The 23,287-nt window shown below is 37.3% G+C and overlaps 1 long non-coding RNA gene across 3 annotated transcripts in view; it reads left to right on the top strand.

The window, feature by feature from the left end:
• LOC136836083 (uncharacterized) overlaps window positions 1–23,287 on the top strand; it is a 175,104-nt gene that overhangs the window by 137,815 nt on the left and 14,002 nt on the right. For 2 of the 3 annotated variants that reach the window (XR_010852341.1, XR_010852342.1), the window contains exon 5: window positions 2,412–2,536. The exons of the other annotated variant lie outside the window; for it this stretch is intronic. This is a non-coding gene — a long non-coding RNA (uncharacterized lncRNA). Of the gene's footprint in view, window positions 1–2,411; window positions 2,537–23,287 lie in introns of those variants that run through there. 3 annotated transcript variants of the gene reach the window in all.

The following is a 23,287-nucleotide window of genomic DNA, read 5'->3' as shown; positions in this document are numbered from 1 at the left end:
ACAGTACTTCACGGGTTATTAGGAAAGTCGGTATTTGTGTACATGGATGACATTCTCATATGCACAGATACAATCGAAGAACATCTAAAGGTGTTAAAAGAAGTCCTCAAGCGATTACGGTTCGCTGGGTTAAAGGTCAAATTGGCTAAATGTGAGTTTCTGAAGAAAGAAATTGTTTATCTAGGTCATGTTATCTCTAAAGAAGGAGTCAGAGTTAATGATGACAAAGTTAAGGCTATTGTGAGTTTTCCAGTTCCTAAAACCAGGAAGCAGATTCGTTCATTCCTAGGTATGTCGGGTTTCTTTCGCCATTTTGTGCGGAATTTTTCTACAATAGCGTCTCCATTGACAGATCTATTAGCAGAAGACGTTAAATTTGTTTGGGGTGCAGTCAGCAATTAGCTTTCGAGAAGCTTAAGAATGCTTTAGTGAACCCACCTGTTTTGAAGTTTCCAGATTTTAGTCAACCATTCACCTTGGTGACTGACGCAAGTCAGGAAGGTATAGGTGCGTGTTTGATGCAGAAATTTGAGGGAAAATTACATCCAATTGCTTTTTATAGCAGAAAGTTCAAAACGTGTGGTAGTAACAAAAGGCTGATGTCAGTTGTGGACAAGGAGGCTTTATGCAGTCGTCTCTAGCCTTGTTCATTTCAAGATGTTGTTGATGGAAATAAAGTTGAGATTTTTACAGATCATCAACCGTTGCTAGAGCTTTTCAATAAGCCAAATTTATCGCCCAACAGAGCACGTTGGTTTTTGACATTGAGAGATTTTGATGCAAGCCTCAAATACATTGAAGGTAAGCATAATGTGGTTGCAGATGCATTGAACAGATATTTTCCGGTTGAGGATGATGGAGTACATACCGAATCCTGTGCGGAAGATGAGAGTGGACATTTGGTGTCTCATGTCTCGGATACTAGTAGTTCTGAGATATCTCATGTGGGGGACAAAGACGTTTCCTATAGTGCATACTTCGGAGAGAAATAGTGTGTCGGCAGTCCCGGAAGAGATTGTTTTCGTGATGTTGAGGGAAATGCTGTGTGTTATATTACTGGTGAAAATGTCACTTGGGACATACCCTTGCTCAAAGAAGCAAGATGAAGATAAATTATTATCAGATGCTAAGGCATTTCTCAGAGGAGTTTTTACCGAAGAAAGGGTATGTTGCCTTTTTCTGGACTAGAATTGGAGAATAATTTATTAGTTAGGAAAGTTAAGTATAACCATGAAGTAGTCTAAGTATGGGTGAAACTACACAGATCATTGTGCCAGAGAGTCTAGTACCACAAGTTCTAGATATTGTACATTGTAAATTTGGTTCTCCTCATTTAGGTGTTGATAAGACGTATGAAAACGTTAGGTCAAAGTTCTTTTGGAAAATATGTTTCCGCAGTGGAGGCCTTTGTGAAGAATTGCTCTATTTGCAATGCGAATAAGCCGGCGACGACAGTGTCGTGTCGTTTGGGTTCATATCCCATACCAAATAGGCCGTTTCAGAGAGTGCATATGGATGTTCTGGGTAACTTCTCAGAATCTGCTTATGGGGTATAGACATTTATTAGTGGTTGTTGATGAGTTGACTCGCTTTGTCAGATTTTCCGCTGAAATTCAAGTCAGCTGAGGAAGTAGCTATAGCGTTCTTTAAGGGGATAATTTGTAGATATGGTGTCCCTGAATATCTGCTCACAGACAATGGTAGGGAATTTATTAATAAGACTTTGGAGGGTCTTGCCAATTTACTGGGAATAAAGAAGGTATCTATAATTCTGTATAGGCCAGAAGCAAACGGGTTATGTGAGAGGGCGAATCGGAAAATAATTGAGGCCTTGCGCATGACAGTGGGTGGTTCCGATACACATTGGGACAGATCTTTGGATGAAGTTCGATATAGTATCAACACTATGGTGAATGACACAATTAAGATATCTCCAGCAGAAGCTTTGTATGGATACAAGTCGAAAGGACCTTTTGATTTGCTACCAGAACAAATTAAGGGCGATGTCATGGTTACTTCGTTGATAAATACAGCGAGAGAAAGATTTGCGCGTATTAGTAAAGAACTTGAACTTAGTTCGCGCGCAATGGTAGAGAAGAGTAACGCAAAATCGCGGGGTGTAGCTATTTCTATGGGTGATTGAGTGTTTGTTAAAGTGAATGTTCAGAATGATCCGCATTATAAATTAAGTCCAAAGTTCCATGGACCTTTTGAGATTGTAGAGATTAAAAAAGGGAATAGATTTGTAATAAAGGATGTAAATACTGGTGTGACGAAGTTGACCCATATTTTGAAGTTGAAGAAAGTTGGGATGTAATGGAACATTTGTATATAGTTAGAGGGGTAAATGGGTTGATATTTGTATACATATGATATTTATTGTTTTTTTTTTTGTCTCTTGTTCATTCTAGATGCTGAAGTTTTTAGTGATAATCCTGTTGAGTACAGTAACCTGGGGGTCACAAGAAGTTCGTTTAGGACCAGGTGTAGTGGTTGAAGAAGATCATGAAGTCTGGTTAGCTTCGGACCAGGTGACCATAAGTGTGGAATTTGACAAATAGGATCAGCCAGAGAGGAATTGAATGATTCAAGGATAGGTTGCACCGAATGAGAAAGACGCTAGATGAAGTAGAGAATAAGAGGACTTTGCCAGTCTCTTTAACTAGGTTAATGAAGGAAGTAAGAATAACGCTTGATAGCGTTGATAAGGGGATAGATAAAACGTTAGAATGGATTCCTGATGTTACTCCAGGAAGTTCACCTTCTGTAGAGAAAAGGAGATGTAAAAGAGCAGCACCTTTGGTTCTTCTAGGTGTTGGTGTGATTGCTGCGATTGGAGCTATGTCCATTGGAAGTTTAGTCAAAGTAGCAGAAGTTCAAAAGACCTAATAGCTCAGGGAAACAGTTAAATCAGTTGCAAGAAAGTAATGAGAAATTGAGAAGTGGTTTTGAAACAATTAGACATTCTTTGAATGAGTTGTCAGTTACAGTAGAAGGTTTGAAAGAAGATCTTGATGTGACAATAGCGCTTCTTACGATCCAACATACTCTTCTTAATATTGAGAAAGAAACTGATTCTTTAAGGATAGAAGTGCAAATGCAAATAAAAGCAATTATTGCTGCAGCAGATGGTCGTGTATGGTGATGTATTACCTTTAGGATACCTAGAAAATGTTTTAAGGAATTCCGCTTATCTACATGGGGCGAAAGTATTATTCACAGGAGAGATTTGTATTTATATTATAATGTTTTGAGGGTGAGATTGTCTGATCGGGGATTAATAGTATATGTTCCTGTCAGTACCATGAAACCTTTTCTTAGTTTTGTTATTAGACCTTCTCCGAGTGCTTTTGGAGACTTAGTAGTGACATGGGTTGGATTAGAGACCATGTTCATTTTAGGGGATCAGTATCAAGGTTCGGGAATTGATTATAAGACAGGATGTACCTTAGTTAGGGAGAAGTATGTGTGTGACAGTAATGTTTTCCAGTTGCGAGTTGTATCTGTGGGTGGTTGGGAATTGTCATTAGTTCATAGACAGACACTGACAGAATGTGACTTTGTACAGTTTCCACTTGAATACTGTACCACATAATCTCCACCAGAACTCTTACTGCCGTATACTGCAAAGAATGTCCTGTTACGACGATGTGCCCGGGTAACAAGTCGATGTCATTCATTCTCCAGGGATCTAAGCTGTTTGATGCTTCATGCCGTGTGGTATCAACATACTTCCTCGTAATTAGCCGTGCTGTGTTCAACAGTTGCGAGAAGATATTCATGCGTCATATGCATAACGATCATGATGTGGTTCCAGTGCCTACAACAGGGGTACCAATGACTATTCCACCGTTAGAAGAAGAAGATGATCCAATAATGATCGAGTATCAGAAATACATCTTGCCTTCCATATTGATAATCTTAGTGGCTATTCTACTGATAATTCTTATTATGGGGGTAGTAAATTTATTTGTGCTTGTAAAGCTACATGCAAGGGCTCTAAGAAAACGACCCCAGTGACTTTGGAAATAGTTCATGAGAGCAGTACTTAAAACTGCAGTTCAGTAGGCATTGCTGGTTGAGCATAGCTCTATTTGTTATATTTTATACGTATGCTTTTACTTTAGTTCGCCATTAAAAGAGCGAGACGCTCTTATGGGGTGGCCGAGCACTATATAAGGAAATGTGTTTCATTTTAAATTTACTGTGCATATTCAGTCATAGTGTGATGAAGCGAAAGAGGTGCTACAAAGTGGAAGTAGGACGGTCGCACAGTTGCAAAATCACTGCAGTCAGCAGATAGTTCAATTGCTTCAGCTGTTTTGGCTCGATGAACACACAATATTGACGCTGATATGTGAGGCAACCGACCGAGTTGGTATGCAAGTACGTAAGTTCGTGCATTAGAAAAATGGAGATTGTGTCTAATTGTGCCCAAAAGTTAGGTCTGATTGATTATTAACTAAGCAAGAGCGATATCGTCCAGACGTGGCTTTGTGTGTTCCAATTTCTTAGAAACCAGCAGTTAAGGTAAATCCAGACTTTTTTTTTCTGTGTGGACTGTGAACTCGTGATTTTACCATATCCAATACACTTATGAATTTGTGGGGAGAATTGGACATAGTCATTTATGTCACTTTAATATTATATTTTATTGTGTTCTGATTTGACATTGGTTAACCATACATTTTAGATTTCCATTATTATGTCATATGCTTGCATACTGTATTTGTGGGAGATTACTATTTGTTTGATTTTCGACAGATGTCTGTGGGGGTGCTGTGGTGATAGAGAAAGAACACTGCAATCTTTGCAGTTAGTGGTTGTTTCAATGTGGTTGACTTTAAGACTAGACGTATAATGTCTAAGATGGAATGTGTGGGAGTTTTGAGTGAAAAAGGCTTTTAGCCAGAGTAAGGTTAAATCTTGAATTAGACTGTTTTGACTTGATAATTCATTTACTATGCATTTTAATCTTTTCTTTGTTAATTCATTACTTGTTGGGTTTGTTTGATAATAAATCTATTTATGTAGGAAAGATTGTGTTTCCTTAGAGTATCCATTTTGAGGATGGTGTTGGAGAGAGAGAGAGATGTGCGGGTTGAGTGCGAGAGCGAGAGAGGGGAGAGAGGGTTGCGAGTTACCACGCTTCTGAGATAGACCGCAAAACACGTTACGTAGCATTTCTAAAGAAATGTTGAATCTGTAGGTGTAACATATATACTATGTATGTGCAGTGTGTTTGTGTGTGCGCACATAAATAAAGCAAAAATATATAGAAAAAAAAGGCCATCATATTTCGGAAAGAGAAATTTGCACGAATTCATATATACTGTAGATATATAACAATGGTACTGCTAATTGTATTTCCCACTATATTTCAAAAAGCACGACGACTGAAATTTTGTGATACAATTTTGTATTTTAATGAAAAATGGATATTGAGAAAAATCCTAGAATAATTTGATTAGGAACTGAACGCTAGGTGTCAAGTTACAGAGAAGAGCAGATATTTTTATAATGCTTTAATTTAATCTAAGTAAAAAAAAATCACACTAAATGTTGATTATGTATCGTAATACGAGCAGTTAATTTTTTGTTCGCGGCGAAAAAAAAAACATGAAAAATGTCCACGCGAGACTGTATGGTCTGTATTCCTTGTTCCTTGCAGCCTTATTCTTTTCTTAGAGGTGGTTCGTGGTGTTGCCCTTTCCGAAGGCCTCTGCAGTAGTAACAATTCAATAATAATAATAAAAATTGAAGAAGAAAAGAGTGGCAAAAGTAATTTCCTCTTCACAAACAGAACTTTTTTTCCAATGCCGGTTGAACTGTTTTTTAGGTATGTTTTTGGGGTATATTCTCAAAAGACAAATAAAGCAATCCCCCCCCACCTCCCAACCACCAATACTGGTTATGGCACAATTTCTTGGGCCTGAAAAAGCGCAGATGTTGTGTGCAATTGTGTACGCATATATGGTCATGTACTTAATGGCCCACATGCGTACGGATCATTATCCTTTTATCATGGTAAATGGTTGCGTAGGGGACGGAAAAGAGAGAGAGAGAGAGAGAGAGAGAGAGAGAGAGAGAGAGAGAGAGAGAGAGAGAGAGAGAGAGAGAGCGCACCACATGACTCTCCACAATTTAAGGAGAGAGAGAGAGAGAGACAGAAAGAGAGAGAAAATATACGATTTGACTGTCCCCACTTCAGGGGAGAGAGAGAGAGAGAGAGAGAGAGAGAGAGAGAGAGAGAGAGAGAGAGAGAGAGAGAGAGAGAGAGAGAGAGAGAGAGAGAGCATGTACCATATGACTGTCCCCCATTTCCGGAGAGAGAGAGAGAGAGAGAGAGAGAGAGAGAGAGAGAGAGAGAGAGAGAGAGAGAGAGAGAGAGAGGAACGTACCACATGGCTTTCCCCAATTTAAGGTATGAGCCGTATTGCAATATACTGACCTATATTTGAAGTAGGGGATATTGAATTAATTAGGTTTCGGTCGCAATAATCATATGCATGTTGGTATTAAATTTTATTGACGAAATAAATAAGTAATATTTAACCACAGAATTGGAGTGGAGACAGACTTGCAAATGATATTGCTGTTGTTGTCAAGAGAGTATGAAAGTGAACCCGAGTATCACTTGAGGAAGTAACAAATGCAGTTAATTTATTATTATGATAAATCTTGTGAGTGTAATTTGGGCAATATTGCATTTGTAATGTGATGAAGCTTAAATTCTCTCTTGCCCATACACGTACGCTCACAAACTCAAACACACACACACATATATATAATATATATATATGTACATATATATGTGTATATATGTATATGTATATATTATATATATATATATATATATATATATATATATATATATATATATATATATATATATATATATATATATATATATATATATATATATATATATATATATATGTGTGTGTGTGTTTGTGTGTGTGTGTGCTTGCGTGTGTGTGACTAAGTGTTTCTACGCATCTTTACAAGAAAATAAATTGATTACCCAAATCAAAGATTTCTTTCACTAACAACATAATTTCCACGAGCTAGTCAGGCTTGCTGATCTCATGTTTGATAAACTGCCCGGCTGAGTAAGTATGGAAAATAAGGTACGCAATATTTCGCATAGTTTTTAATAGAAGACGTTGCTTAAGAGTCTCTTTGTAATTTTTACTTCGTAGCTTCATCTAAAAAGTTATTAAAATTAACAGCAAAAATCATCAGTCTAACGGGAATAGGGACACAGTTTTCAAAAGTATTAGATTTTTTAACGTCGAATGTGAATATAAATATACATGGAACTGGAAGAGAGAGATTTAATCACAAAGTACAATAAAAAGAAAGCTTCAATATAAGGGGTACGTTGACAAAGTTGTAGATTATAAAGATATATGGAAACTACACGTGTAACCCGGAGGGGAGAGAGAGAGAGAGAGAGAGAGAGAGAGAGAGAGAGAGAGAGAGAGAGAGAGAGAGAGAGAGAGAGAGTTTTCAGACCGAGAACACGAAATATACACGGTCATCTTCGTTTAGATCTGCTGTTTTACTGGAAATGTTTTTTTATAGCCTACATTGTCAAAGTTTTAATTTTACTCCTTGAAACAACGATTATTTAATAGAAAATTATCATCATGCCCAGATCAAACAAAAATATTATCAAAATTTTCATCCATCAGTCTTTTAAGACCTTTCAGGAAGGATTATAAGTAATTTCAATAACTCGATTTGCTACAAGTTCTCAGACCTGCGAGTTATTCTGTGATCCAATTTGGCGATTTAATTTCATAATGGGACTGTGATTATTTAACACTACCTTGAGGATCCATATATTTGCCAGGTATCTGTTATGCATTAATTGCAATCCGAATGGTAACGTCAACATTATTATATTCATTTGCTGTTATTGTGGTCTATCAGTGTCATTTAAAATCATTCCTGTCTATTTTTCATTACCTCTGACGATGCAAACTTTTTTATTTGGTACAAGATAGTTTGAATTTGCCTTATGAAGAATAACTTCATAAAATTGTGGTCTGCAGGATAGGACCGTGTTATAGGATCGTATTCCCTAACAGGATCTTCTCATGCAATTCTGCCTTAACCAGTAAATGAGGGATCGCTATATTTGTGCTTTGAAGAATAACCTCATAAAACTGTGGTCTGAAGGAAAGGATCGTAGTTTAGAATTGTACTTTAGGATCGTAGCATAGGATCGTATATGCTAGCAGGATGTCCTCATTGAAAGACAGGGCAACTTCATCGATAACAGGCTGACTTAACCTTGTAATAAAAGAAATGAAATGATGGTGTCGATGAATTCTTTGCAAGCATTCATCTCTGCAAGGATTGTGGCACAGAGAATCTTCAATTGCATTGAGACACTTTGAACAGTGGAGCTGTTTTGGTTAAGATATATCAGCATAAAATTTCCCTTTCTTATCATCAAGGGATAAGATTGCTGAGCTACACTTTTCCATTTACCTCCAATGAAAGAACAATGCTTAGTATCTTTTACCTTTCTCTCGTTTCAACAAGGTTTCCCCCTCCTGTCACCCACAAGAGTTCTTCCTGCTTTCCTCCCCCAAAAAACTTTGCATCCCATTCCCCCCATCTCCTTTACCACCATTCATTCCTACCCCCTCCCCCAATTTATACCTCACTCCCCCGCCCCCGCACCCTTCATTCCCGCGATGCAAGTGAGCTTAACGCGAGATCTTGCAGATGCTGATGTGGCGACGCTACGGGATCTCTCAGTCCCAGAAAGATCCGAAATAAATCGCACAGCAAGAGATCCTACGCCCTTTACCTGCCCCCTCCCTCCCCCCCTCCCCCCTCCACCCTCACTCCCCTGCTCCCACTCCAACCCGCCAGCACCTTCCTTCGTCCAATTCTTTGGGAACCCGATTACCGACGACCTGACCAAAGAATTCCGGTTCTGTATGACACTTGGGGTCAGGAAGATTGACGTAGTTTGCAATTGTTTGAAAATTAACCTGAAAAAAGGCGATGCTTGCAATATCCAGTTTTGCATACAGGTGAGAACAATTGCTACTTCAGTATTAGCATTTACACATATGCATTTTTCTTTTAATTATGACAGAATTGCATGAGGAGAATCTGTTAGCGAAGACGATCCTATGCTGCGATCCTAAACTACGATCATGTCCTTCAGACCACAGTTTTATGAGGTTATTCCTTAAATGACAAATACAATTGTCCCTCATTTGCTGGTTATGGCAAAACTGTATAAGCCAAAAAGAGCGCAGATGTATGCGCAGGTTTGTACACATGTTTGTCAGTGTACTGAACGACATACCTTCTTAAGGATAGTTATCTTTCCATTATGGTAAATGGTTGTTCAATAAAGGAATAATCAGTGAGAGAGAGAGAGAGAGAGAGAGAGAGAGAGAGAGAGAGAGAGAGAGAGAGAGAGAGAGAGAGAGAGAGAGAGAGAGAACTGGAAACTTTCTTTTTGAGTTATGGAAGAAGCCTTACTACAACATACCTAACTATGATTGGAAGTAATTAATATTTCATATTACCACTGACGAAGTTTACCTCGGCGTGACTTGGGAAAATATGTTGGAAATATTATTATCTCGGAAACGAGAAATATTCGTAAATTAAATCGAGATTCTAACTGTGAATTGAATGTGAGGTCACTTGCGAGTTCCCAGTTCAAAGTAATTTTTTGTTTTCACATTTTTCCACTTATTTTCAATTTCAATAACTGACTTAAGATCGAAAATCCTCTGTAAATACTTGACGAAAATTGCACTGAAGAATTGTTGATCAATATCCAAAGTTCGTTGCCAGTCTCCTTAAAATTATTTTTATTATTATTTTTTTTTTATTTCAAGAAAATCAGTAGTGTTCTCCCATTCACCTCGAGCTGAACATGCGCAAATACACGTCGATATTTTATTGCCTTTCCATGCCGCTAAAAATGTAATTTGAGATGAGGATTCTTGAGCAACTCACTGGGTGGGTGTCGAAGATAGAAGGAAGACAGGCGTATATATATATATATATATATATATATATATATATATATATATATATATATATACATACATACATACATACATACATATTACATACATACATACATACATACATACATACATACATACATGTATGTATGTATATATATATATATGTATATATTTATATATATACACATACACATCAACGTGTATATATATGTATGTATACATATTAATACATATATATATACACATATACAGTATATATGTATCTAATTTATATACATATCATATATATATATATATAAATATAGATATACATATGTGTATGTATGTATATATACCTGTATGTATATATACTATATATATATATATATATATATATATATATATATATACATACATACACACAGTATATATACATATGTCTTTGGAACAGAGATACGGTGGATATGCCATACGACCAGCGGTTTAGCGATGGGAAAAGGGAGGGGGCGTAACGCTCGTATGAGTAGAAAAAAGTGGAATGGGTAAAACGATTAACGATTGAATGCTTGAGGGAAGTAAAAAGAAAGACTGATAGCAAAAGGAAGGAAAAATGAAATAAGTAAATAATTAACTTGAACAGAAATCAATTAAGCTTCTTTTCCCTGACATTAGAGTAGATGTTATTCACACACTCACGTTTTTGAGAGGTAAATATTATAGTCTTGTACTTAGAATCTTGCTCTGAGCACTATCAGTAGACAACAGAGATTTTCGAATCATACTAGAAAATGGACGTAGTTGCGAAAACTTATCATTATATGATAGATGAGTGGAATACAGGAAAGTAAAAAAAGCACCAAGTATTTCCTCTAACAATAAAAGTGGTTGGTTATTTCTTTTTGACCAGCAGGTTTCTTAACTGAACATATGAAATATATACGCTCACCTCCTTTTAAGCACGTCTTCCTTGATATTAGATACAATTGATATTGTAAAAATTGTTCAAATTTTGCCCTAAAATTGCTTATTTTCTGGACGTCATTGGTATCACTAATTAAGCAGAGGAAGCAAGAATGATGTCGAAACTCCCACTCGGGAGTCCTCGATAGCATTTTGATTTTGTCATAAATCCCACATTTTTCTTCGACCCAAATGGATAATTTGCTTTCATTCAAAGAACAGTAATTGAATACCACCTTGGAAGCTCTTATATTTACTAAATATCTGTTATACTCGAATCGTTGTCAAAAGTTGAACCCATCAATTAAAGCACTATTCACTTACTCTCGTCAGTTGCATCATTTCTAATCAACTCCCACGAGAACTTTAAAACACTCATTACAGCGACTTGGCTAATTATTTTGTATCAGGAACTTTTCACTTTTTAAATGGCTCTTCTCTCGACTTAGTTAGCAGATGATCCTTCTTCCCGTTTAAAGACAAAGGACACCTTCAGTGATATAAAAAGATGAGATACTCCTCTCTGTGAATGCTTTAAAATGACTCATTATCGCGAGAAACAAGGCAAAGAGATTCCTCAATCATATTAGGACACTTTGAATCAAGAAGCTATTTGGAGCGAAGATGCCTCGGAATAAAAAATTCCCTTTCTCATCCTCAAAGGATGAGATTGCCCAACACCACTTTTGCATTTACCTCCAGTGAGAGAACAAAGCTCAGCATCCTTTACTCTGCAGGAGCGCCGGGTCTTTCGCTCATCTTAGGAGGATTCCCACCCTTCCTGGGAGGAGGAGAATCTTTTAACCCACAGGAATCCTTCCTGCCTTCAAACGTTTGTATCCTGCACGTTTTTGTATCACGTTCCCTCCTCGTCCACATTACATTCCTAGAGTCCCCACCCCTGTCCCCTCTTGTCCTCCTCTCCGCTTCCTCACCTCACTCCCACGCCTCACCCTCCTTCCCCATTTCCTATCCTCAACCCACCCTCTACCCCTCCACAAGGCAAGTGAGTTCAGTGAGAGAGAGAGAGAGAGAGAGAGAGAGAGAGAGAGAGAGAGAGAGAGAGATGTGGATGCTGATGAAGCAACGCTACTTGATCCTTCGTTCCCGAAACGATCCGAAATAAATTGCACAGTACGGGGTCCTTCCTCGCCTCCTCCTCCCTCCTCCTCCCCCTCCACCGCCTCCACGTCCTCCTTCTCCTCCTCCTCCTCCTCCACCTCCCTATCCCCTTCCCCCAACCCTCCTCCCCACATCCTCCTTCAATCAATTCTTTGGAATTCTTTATTACCGAGACTTAAACCCAAATGCCTTTCCTATAGATGTCCCAGGGGCAACTGGAGATATTTTACAGCGACTGGATTGTCATTTAGGTTGATACGAAAATATTTATAGCAAAGTTCTATCGTTTAAAAAGACTCATTGCTTGAAAATTATTATAGAAAGTTTTTGCTTAAATCAACGGTTTTGTTATAAACCAGAGATATTATTTCTTTAATGCAGATGATTAATATTACTTTTAAAATTAAAATATCTACTTTGTTCATAAAAGATATGGAGGTCTAAATTGTCCTTCTCTATCATCAAGTCATTATTCATTTTTTTTTTCTATGAAATTTACGAATATTCCATTGATGTCATTTCACTGTTGCATGCCCCTGACAGTGTAAAAACAATTTTTCATTAAGAGAAAACAAGTAATTTCTTATAATATTGTTAAAACATTAAAACAAGCAATTTTAGCGTTAGTTACCTTTTATTAAATATTATATATATATATATATATATATATATATATATATATATATATATATATATATATATATATATATATATATATAGAGAGAGAGAGAGAGAGAGAGAGAGAGAGAGAGAGAGGAGAGAGAGAGAGGAGAGAGAGAGAGAGAGAGAGAGAGAGAGAGAGAGAGAGAGAGAGAGAGTGCTTGTTTATATGTTTATGGATTATGCATGCATATATAAGTCTCTGAATATACACACATATATATATTTGAATATATATAAATGCATATAGACATCTATATATATAGTATATATATAAATTATATATATATAATATATAAAATATATATATATATATATATATATATATATATATATATATATATATATATATATATATATATATATATATATATATATATATATATATATATATATATATATATATATATATATATATATATATATATATATATATATATATATAAATTTCTGACTCACACGGGGAACAAACATCAAGGCTGCCCTAAAGAAACTGGTGAGCCTTGGGAGCTTTTGGGCCTCATCCTTGGAGTTCTTGGGTCCTCTCCAGGCCCGCTTCCCCAGCCTGGCAGGATACCTGCCTTCCTCTGAGGAAGCAGCCTGTGGGTCGGACTCATCCCTTCAAGGCTACCTTCAAGAGACTGGCGAGTTTTGGCTGCTTTTGGGCCTTGACCTTGAAGTTCTTGGGCCCTCTCCAGGCACGCTTCCCCAGCCTGGCAGGATACCTGCCTTCTTCCAGGGAAGCAGCCTGTGGGTCGGACCCTTCCCTTCAAGGCTGCCCTCAAGAGACTGGCGAGCCTTGTGAGTTTTCGGCCTCATCTTTGAAGTTCTTGGGCCCTCTCCAGGCCCACTTCCCAGCCTGGCAGGATACTTGTCTTCGTCTGAGGAAGCACCCTGTGGGTCGGACCCTTCCCTTCAAGACTGTCCTCAAGAGACTGGCGAGCCCTTGGGGCCAAGGTTGCCATTTCTGATTTTGAAAATGCGCTGCAGGAGCTTCCAAAGCGCGCCAGAAATGCTATAAAAGGTGCTAGGGTATTTTGAAATGCCAAAAAAATTATAAATTCAAATTTATAGTTTTCAATTAAGATTCAGATAAAAATTTTCTTAAACAGAATAATGAATAAAATAATTGAAAGTCTGGTTTTTATTTAATCATATTTCTATATCGAGTGGATAAGAAATTGTTCATCGATAGAGTGCAATTGATGAAATGAAATTAAATTAATAACAAACAGAAGTGCATAAGGTGTTGAATGCCTGCATGCAGATGATACATAACTAATTCTTATTTGAAGAGAAAATTCTAAGTAAATAGTAAAAGTATCTCTATAACATGATGTCTGTTTCTACTGTTTTAGGGTTGCAACTTGTGTGATAGGTTACGCTTTGAGTCGGACTAAAAGCTTCGTTAATCCCAAACCTACGTAAGCCCCTGCCTTCTCCTCCCAGTGAGTTAAGCTCTCGACTTTCTCCTCCCACCTCCATCTGTTCAGGATGAGCACTCTCATTAACAGAACCGATCTTTTGACTTTAACTTACAGTAGCCTCGACTCTACAGCATATTTTGTGGAAAAGAGAGAAAGCTCGGTCTCCTATAATATAACAATGATGATAATGCAGAAATTGTTTCAATACAGTAGGGCAAAAGACTGAAAGACAATCAGTTTAACATGTTTTATGTTATCAGCTGGAAAAGCACTGTATTTGTCTAAAAGGCGTCTAATAGTGCGGCCACGCCAGGTAGGAAAAAAACACGCTAGACTGTCCAGAAACGCACTGAAATGGCCCCAACCGGTCTCTGGAGGGCAGCCTTGAAGGGAAGGGTCGGACACACGGGCTGCTTCCTTGGAGGAAGGCAGGTATCCCGAGGAGGTCCGACCCTTCCTTGAAGGGAAGGGTCGGACACACGGCTGCTTCCTCGGAGGAAGGCAGGTATCCGGGGAGAGGTCCGACACACGGGCTGCTTCCTTGGAAGGCAGGTATCCTGCCAGGATACCTGCCTTCCTCCAAGGATGCAGCCCGTGTGTCGGACCCTTCCCTTCAAGGTTGCCCTCAAGAAACTGGTGAGCCTTGGGGACTTTTGGGCCTCATCCTTGAAGTTCTTGGGCCCTCTCCAGGCACGCTTCCCCAGCCTGGCAGGATACCTGCCTTCTTCCATGGAGGCAACCTGTGGGTCGGACCCTTCCCTTCAAGGCTGCCCTCAAGAGACTGGCGAGCCTTGGGGGCTTTTGGGCCTCATCCTTGAAGTTCTTGGGCCCTCTCCAGGCCCACTTCCCCAGCCTGGCAGGATACCTGCCTTCTTCCAAGGAAGCAGGGTGTGTGTTGGTCCCTTCCCTTCAAGGCTGCCCTCAAGAGACTGGCGAGCCTAGGGGTTTTTGGGCCTCATCCTTGAAATCCTTGGTCCCTCTCCAGGCACGCTTCCCCAGCCTGGCAGGATACCTGCCATCCTCAAAGGAAGCAGCCTCTGGGTCGGATCCTTCCCTTTAAGGCTGCCCTCAAGAGACTGGTGAGCCTTGGGGGCTTTTGGGCCTCATCCTTGAATTTTTTGGGCCCTCTCCAGGCCTGCTTCCCCAGCCTGGCAGGATACTTGCCTTCCTCTGAGAAAGCAGCCTGTGGGTCGGACCCTTCCCTTCAAGGTTGCCCTCAAGAGACTGGCAAGCCTAGGAGGCTTTTGGGCCTCATCCTTGAAGTTCTTGGTCCCTCTCCAGTCCCGCTTCCCCAGCCTGGCAGGATACCTGCCTTCTTCCAAGGAAACAGCCTGTGTGTCGGACCCTTCCCTTCAAGGCTGCCCTCAAGAGACTGGCGAGCCTTGGGGGCTTTTGGGCCTCATCCTTGAAGTTCTTGGGCCCTCTCCAGGCATGCTTCCCCAGCCTGGTAGGATACCTGCCTTCCTTTGGGGAAGCAGCCCGTGTGTTGAACCCTTCCCTTCAAGGTTGCCCTCAAGAGACTGGTGAGCCTTGGGGGCTTTTGGGCCTCATCCTTGAAGTTCTTGGGCCCTCTCCAGGCACGCTTCCCCAGCCCGGCAGATACCTGCCTTCTTCCAAGGAAGCAGCCTGTGTGTCGGACCCTTCCCTTCAAGAGACTGGTAAGCCTTTGTGCTTTCTTTTACCCAGCTTTTCAAATATGACACTTGCTCTCTCTGAAGGCTTCAAGACGCTTTGAAGCATCTCAGAGATTGTTCCTGGAGAGTTTGGAGTTTGGCGCATGCACGAATGGCATTTCTCTCGTCCTAACAGGAGCCGAAGACTGAAGGATTCCAAAATGTCTTAAAGGAAATCCCAAAGTTTTTAAATCATTTTAACATTTTGTTAACCATTACTTAGAATTCTTTTTCTGACACTTAAGGCAGTTTCTTTTCTTTAAGGAGTCGTCTTCTATAATCTTATGTGATTCCCTCTTAATAACGATATTGATCATCCCTTCGATTTTACCTTGCTTCTCCAAAAAGTTATTCTGTGAATCCAAAATCTTTCAAGCAGCTTCTAACACGTCAGGTCCTCTACTTTTTTCTTCGTCAGCATTCTTCACTTTACCTCCACGCCGAAGTCCCCTCTTTTCTTAATTAATTTTATTTCTAATTTCGAGCGAAGAACTGTTCCAAGTGGTAATTTTGGGCATCCAAAATCTCCTCTCAATCAGCTTAGAAAACTCCTCAAGTTCTCTAACTTTTATTTCGTATAAATTCTCCAGTTCCTCCACGTTACTGTCTTCTCTTCTTGATTAATTCCCTCCTTATTTCGAATGAAGAACTTGCGTCCATAACTGACAGTCTAACTACGGAACTACTGAATAAATCCATGATCGCAGAAAGCAGGAACCTTGACTTCATACTGCACCGCGAAGTGGACCATATTTTCATCAGTAAACAATTGTAGACTGAAGTTACCTGCCATTCTCCTGATGTACATTTTCCTCGGGAAAATCTCTTTTAGTCGATCTGCTTCGTCATCCAGTCCATTTTAACCATCTTCTTTGCCTTCTTTGCTCACATGCTGTCTCTGAAGGCTTCAAGACGACTTGGAAGATCTCGGAGATGGCCACTGGAGGCATTGGAGTTATGGCGCTATACGCATGCGCGATTGGCATTTCTCTCGTCCTTGCATGAGCTGGAAACGGAAGGATTCTAAAACGGCTTCAGGAAAACACGAAGATATTACGGTACCAAGCGACAATGAATCTTTCTCGCAGCAAATGATATGAAATGTTCTTGACAGCTTTATTGCCATGAAAATATCAATGTTTCAAAATAGAAAGAAGTGTAAATCTAGCGAAAAGTTAATCATCATCGTCCCCTTTTCTCTCGTCGTCGGGATATATATATATATATATATATATATATATATATATATATATATATATATATATATACATATGTAATGTATATATGTATGTATGTATGTATATATGTATGTATGTATGTATGTATGTATATATATGTAAATTTATATATTGAAAACTGAAACATTGAAGATGCTAAGCACTTTTAAATGAAAAGTCCCACAGAATACATTGGACGCAAAGCCAAATATTGTCACGTTGTAACGAAACTATTTCCAGGAACTTGTTAGAATCTGTTTTGATTCAGTTGGCTTGGCAGAATAATTTTCAGTAAGTCAAGGATTATTTTCTTTTGACCCTGTAATAGAACACATGTTCCAGAAGGAATTGAGAGAGAGGATAAATAGGATTACCTATCAATAGATTTCGATGTTAATCCGTTAACTATTCTGTGACCTCCCAACCTATTTGTATTCCCTTAGGACTTTACCCATCACTTATATAGGCCCTTGTCTCTGCATATCTTTAGTTGCTGTAACAATGTCTTGGTAATATGAAGAAAGTACTTAGCACCTCCAGAGTTTGAATGTTCCTTCGTGGCTGTAACTTTGTTCTATAATCATCATGTTTTTAATTTTTGTGATTTAAAATCAAACATATATATATATGTATATATATATATATATATATATATATATATATATATATATATATATATGTATGTTGTATGTATATGTATATATTATATATATATACATACAGTATATATATATATATATATATATGTATGTATATATATATATATATATATATATATATATATATATATATATATATATATATATATATATATATATATCTCATTGAGAGAGAAAAGGATACGATGATGATGATGATTTTCGCTATATTTATATTTCTCTCTTTAAATTATTGCTATTTTCGTGGCAATAAAGCTTTCAAGAAAATTTCACCCAGGGAAGGACAAGATCCACTTGGAAATTATTATTATAGACATATAATATATAAATATATATATATATATATATATATATATATATATATATGTATATATATATATATATATATAATATCCACTTAAATTAATATATACATATATATATATATATATATATATATATATATATATATATATATATATATATATATATATATATATGTATGTGTATGTGTATGTGCTTTAGTGTCCTTTCGGGTACTTTGTAGCCTTTTGTATTAGTTTGTATTAATCTTCCCGATAATACATCATTTGCTGAATCTCCTGTCACATAAATGTATCCTGATGAATTATGGCTGAAATTACTGGGAGACAAGTAATTGTTTGTTTATGCATTTTAATTCTGAAATAAAATCAGTAGAAAAATGTGTTCAACAAAAATTAACTTAGATAAAATGAACATCGGTCATATAGATAAAATGAACATCGGTCATATCTTTAGGAAGTTTTTTTTTTTTTTTTTGAGAAACATTTTGAATACTTAAAGTCCCATCAGTCATGGCGCAGAAATAGGGAGATGTCATAAAAGAGTCGGAAACATATCTAAGAGTGTATAGCAGAAATTTTCCAATCTTTTTAATATTAAAAGTAAAATCAACCTCATTACAAAATTTCTAGATTCTGTAAAAAGAGTCAAAAGCATATGCAATTGTGTGTAATGTTAAATAAATTAATAAAAGCCCGGATAAGCGCGTGACTGAGAACATTAAATTCTTAAAAATCATCGTGATTATCTCCCGTGGAAACGAAAGACGCTACCACTCGCTAATTCCCATTTTCTGTTAGGCCACCTCGACGTTGCTAATGAATGCTCGTTTTCTATTTCCATTCATTACGCTCTCTCTCTCTCTCTCTCTCTCTCTCTCTCTCTCTCCAGATATGATGCTAAAACTGAAAAAACATCAGATCATGTGTGTAAAGGATGGAATGCATATTCTTCTCTTCATTCCATTCTCACCTTTTTAAGCTTCATGTCATCATTTTCATTTGCAAGGCCTTCTCCTGTGCCCATTATTCAATCTTGCACATTTATCTCTCTCTCTCTCTCTCTCTCTCTCTCTCTCTCTCTCACACACTCAGATAGACAGAACTATATTCTCTGAAGTTTGAATTTCAAGTCAGTGTCCTCCGTAGCCCTGTTCCATACGAATATGGTTCATCTTCTGAATAATAATAATAATAATAATAATAATAATAATAATAATAATAATAATAATAATAATAATAATAATAATAATAATTTCTATTTGGTGATTCCCTTTAATATAGCAGTCAGATTTGCAAAGAAATTGGGCTACATATATTACGTAGGTAGTATTTGATCTGTTAAAAAGTTGTAAACAAAACTGTAGTTATCAGTGGTGTAGGTAGTATCGATTCCCTAAAAATGGCTGAGTGTGATTCTTCATACATTATTCATATTTATATATAAATGTATAGTATATATCCATATGTATATATATGTATTTATATATATGATATATATTATACATATATGTATTTATATACAATATATATGTATATATGTATAGTTTTATATATATATATATATATATATATATATATATATATATGCATGTATGTATACACATATATATACAGTATATATATATATATATATATATATATATATATATATATATATATATATATATATATATATATATATATATATATATTCATATGCGTGCGCAGGGCGCATGTGTAGTTTTCCTCTTTGTTTTATTCAGTGTTTCCAAGGGCCATCACTGTTCTCTCAAGCCTTGGCTATCTATGAGGTACCTGACGTGAGGTACCTGTCAGGTACCCCAATCACTGCATAGGTCAGCAGAGGCACAATAGTTTGAATATTTTCTTTTATTCTCAACTAACTGCACCATAGAAGTGTACAATACCTAAGAAACCCATAACAGTATTCAGTAATCTAGTAACGGAATAAAAGAAATTAGACAGTACCTAAATGTATATATATATATATATATATTTATATATATATATATATATATATATATATATATATATATATATATATATATATATATATATATATATATAGATATACATATACATATAAATATATATATATATATATATATATATATATATATATATATATATATATATATATGCATATATATATATATCTTAGTAACTCCACCATAAAGGTAGACAGTACTTTAGTAACTCTACCATAAAAGTAGACAATACTCAAGTAACTCTTAACATAAAAGTAGACAATACCTAAGTCACTACACCATAAAAGTAGCCAGTACTTAAGTAACTCCAGCATTAAAGTAGACAATACTTAAGCAACTCCACCATAAAAGTAGACAATGCCTAAGTAACTCCACCATAAAAGTAGACAATATCTAAGTAACTCCTCCATAAAAGTAGACAGTACCTAAGTAACTCCACCATAAAAGTAGACAATATTTAAGTAACTCCACCTTTAAAGTAGACAATACCTAAATAATTCCACCGTAAAAGTAGACAATATCTAAGTAACTCACCTTTACAGAAGACAGTGCTTAAGTAATTCCACCGTAAAAGTAGACAATACCTAAGTAACTCCACCATTACAGTAGACAATACTTAACTCCACCATAAAAGTAGACAATACCTAAGTAACTCCAGCGTTACAGAAGACAATACATGAGACCAAAATTTAAATGAATTTAGTATTTAAGTATCGGCACAATAAACTAGGTAGTATTTAAGTAATTCCACGGAAAAAAAGTAGACAATACCTTGGGAAACCTCAACTTTAAAATTATTAAGTAAGTAGGCTATCAGCACTAGAAAAGTAAACAGGCCAGAATCTTCAGCATTTTCAAATGACCAGTTCTCCGGAGCGGAGGCGTTAGAATAGAATGGGATATAGAATTTAGGCCAAAGGCCAAGCGCTGGGACCGGTGAAGTCATTCAGCTCTAAAACGGAAATTGGCAGTAAAACGGTTTGAATGGTGTAACTGGAGGAAAACCTCGCAGTTGCAATATGAATCAATTGTTAGGAGAGGGTGGAAAGTAAGACGGAAGTTACAGAATATGAACGGCGGTACAGTGAAAGGAGTGCAGCTAGGGGCCGAAGGGACATTGCAAAGAGCCTCAAGTAATGCCTACAGTGCATCGTATGAGGTGCACTGACGGCACTACCTCCCTACGGGGGAAGCGGCGGCGTTGGTATTCCTAATCAGGTCGGTAAAAAAAAGTTAAAAAAAAAAAAAGGGTTTGGGAGCCTCGAATGATGCGGGAAACATGCAGGAAGGTAGAGAGTATTCGTAAGTCTTCACATTCATAAATTTTTGGAGAAAGTATAGTTAAATGGAAGAGGACATGATGTCAGGACAGTAAAATGAAGTTGAAGTTACGTCACATCTGCCACTTCCTACTCCTCTCAATGATATCTTAATCCAGAATGGTAATGTCAATAATATGGACAGTCCAGAAATGTAAAAGATTTTAATGTCAATCAATAATATGGATTTTAACAGTCCAGAATGTAGTAATGTCAATAATATGGATTTTAACAGTCCAGAATGTAAAGTAATGTCAATAATATGGATTTTAACAGTCCAGAATGTAAAGTACTGTCAATAATATGGATTTTAACAGTCCAGAATGTAATGTAATGTCAATAATATGGATTTTAACAGTCCAGAATGTAAAGTAGTGTCAATAATATGGACTTTTGACAGCCCAGAATGTAATAATATGGAAGAACACAGTGTATCCCTGGAGTTTATAATATAATATTACTGACCATTATAGAAATGTCGACAACATTTTCTCGCAAGAAAATGTTCCTAGAGCAAAACTCACTCATATAAGTGATGTCACATCGATATAAAATCAAGTAACCATCCACGTCCACTCTTCGTTGACTGATACTAGTAAACGTAAACCTTCTTTTAAAAATGGGGAAGATGGGTTGTACCGTTTCCGCCGTTTTTCTAGATTTACTTAGACTTTTCTTGCATCATTCATCTCTCTCCGTGAGACCTTGGCTTAAGCAGAACTTCGGGCGGCTGGCGCGGCTAACGGTCCTTCAAGAAGTTGTTGTAATATATTCCTCAAGCATACTCCCGCGAGGCTGATCATAAACCTAACGCCGGCGAATATGCCCAAAGTTTGGCGTGGGTAGTATATTCAGGGGAATTAAATATGAAGGCCAAGGATGTCTGGCGCCTGTACTTTATTGTCTTAGAGTCCGGGCGATCGCTTGCCAACGGGAATGCGATATAAGGGAAACTTTCCGGTCTTAAAATAAAGAAAAAAAACTTTTTGGGGCACGGGAGAGGGACCTCCATTATGTATGACAAAATATAGATGGCCTTTGAGAAGACCAATAGGGTTGGGAAATAGAGGGGCGTGGGGTGGGGAGTTAAGTTCATATATACAATATGTGCAGTAACTAGAGTGTGTATCTATATTTTATATTATATATATATATATATATATATATATATATATATATATATATATGTATATATATATATATATATATATATATATATATATATATATATACATATACTCGTGTATATATATATATATATATATAATAAACTTGAGTACAACATTCCGTTTTTAATTATTTCATGCTACTGGAAATATTTCACATCTTCATCAGGTAGCTGCAAAAAGTATGTTGCCAATCATCCAAAGAATTTTTTAATACATTCTCAAAGCAAGAAAAGAGGGTACATTGTGTCTGCGTGCGCATGTGTGCGCGCGCGCGTGTGTTTGTGGATGTGTATACAGAACTATCCAGCTGAAATGAAGAGGACGCTGTCATCCGTACACAAAAAGAAACCAGCCTGGCATTTAATCAACCCACACGAGCTGCCCTTGGAGAGCACTACGTTTTATTCAAATAAAATACAATGTGCTTTTATAGTAGTCCCGCAAGACTCGGCGCGAATGAAGTAGGTAAATTTTCGTAGTTTATTTTCGCCGTAATTTTATTCACCCGCGTCTCAAAACTTCCGAAAAATTCCGAAACTTCTACTTGAAGGTCTCTCGCGCCACCTTTGCCTGGGTGACTGACTGACTAGCTAGCTAGCTGGCTGCCTGCCTGCCTGCCTGCCTGCCTGCCCCTCCAAAAGAATGCGTGACGACGGTGAACTATTTCGGTGGGGGGCGGGGGGAGCTGCCAGAAAAAAGAAAGGATTTCAGGAAGGGGGACAGTGTATCAGGACTGATACTATTTCAGAAAAGGACCTATTACCGAAAAGCCATTATTTCAGTAAAGGAACTA

Source organism: Macrobrachium rosenbergii, chromosome 56 (genome assembly GCF_040412425.1).
Source record: "Macrobrachium rosenbergii isolate ZJJX-2024 chromosome 56, ASM4041242v1, whole genome shotgun sequence".
Classification (NCBI taxonomy): Eukaryota; Metazoa; Arthropoda; class Malacostraca; order Decapoda; family Palaemonidae; genus Macrobrachium; species Macrobrachium rosenbergii.
The sequence above is the reverse complement of the archived record's forward strand: the minus strand, read 5'-3'. Positions and strand labels throughout refer to the sequence as shown.